The sequence below is a fragment of the Triticum dicoccoides genome, chromosome 1B, assembly GCF_002162155.2.
Source record: "Triticum dicoccoides isolate Atlit2015 ecotype Zavitan chromosome 1B, WEW_v2.0, whole genome shotgun sequence".
Taxonomy (NCBI): Eukaryota; Viridiplantae; Streptophyta; class Magnoliopsida; order Poales; family Poaceae; genus Triticum; species Triticum dicoccoides.
In genome coordinates this window covers 101,690,001-101,691,013 of record NC_041381.1, presented here as the reverse complement: position 1 = coordinate 101,691,013, position 1,013 = coordinate 101,690,001, and positions in this window count along the sequence as shown.

Genomic DNA, 1,013 nt, shown 5'->3' with positions numbered 1-1,013 from the left:
CCTGGAGAAGTTGAAGGAGGAGGCGGAGTCAGCCCAGGCGTCCCTTGCCAAGGCCGATAAGGCGGGCACCATGGAGCGCGACACCTTCGTCTCCCTCGAGGCGAGGTCCCGCAAAGCGCTGCAAGAACTCTTCGGGAGCGAGCTCTAGGAGCCAGCGATGGCCCCGAAGGAGAGCCTTGTCTCTATTCTTCCCGAGCTGGTTGAAGCGGTCGAGAGCGTGGTCGCCAGGTTTGGTTCCATGGTGGAAGGTGAGGCCCACGTACTCTCTTCCTTGGCCCTGACGTGCGTCGTCAGCCATGTTTATCTCCGGGACGCCAGCTTCAACTTCACCGCCTTGCTCGAGCCGGTGGACCCAGACTCCTGCGCCACTGGTGTTGAAGCCGTGAAGGGTCCAGTGGAGGCCCTGCTGGGGAAGTTCCTCGCCGTTGGTCCCGCGGCGGGCGCCGAGGGCAAGGATTACGACAAGATCATTGATGACGGGACTCCGCACACTACAAAAAAAGACACATCCGTAACATTTTGGGCCAAACAATATTTTTTTCTGTCATACATATGACACTTCTATGACAATAATTGTGACAAAACCCGGTATCATCATAGATGTGGTGGGCTCCTACTTCTATGACAAAAAATCATGACAGAAGATGGGATTTTCGTCTTGGGTGGGCCGCAGACGCAGCTGCATGAAATTCGTTGGGCCGCCCATGACGGAAAAAACCGTGGTAGAAGCGAGGGCGAGGAAAATTTCGGGGAGTTCCCGGTTACGGTGGGTGGTCGAGGGCCGAGCGATGCGCGTTTCTCTCATACATGTACGCGCGTGTGTGCGAGGCGTTGGCTCTAACTGAGCACGCGCGAGGCGTTGGGCTCTAACTGAACCCGAGCGATTGCACTGCAGGTTACGCGTTACTGAACCCGAGCGATCGATGGCTGTTAACTGAACCCAATTGAGCGATTCCTTCGCTACTGCTGCTAACTGAAGCCAATCGATGCTGCCTCTCTGGATGAACAGTGAG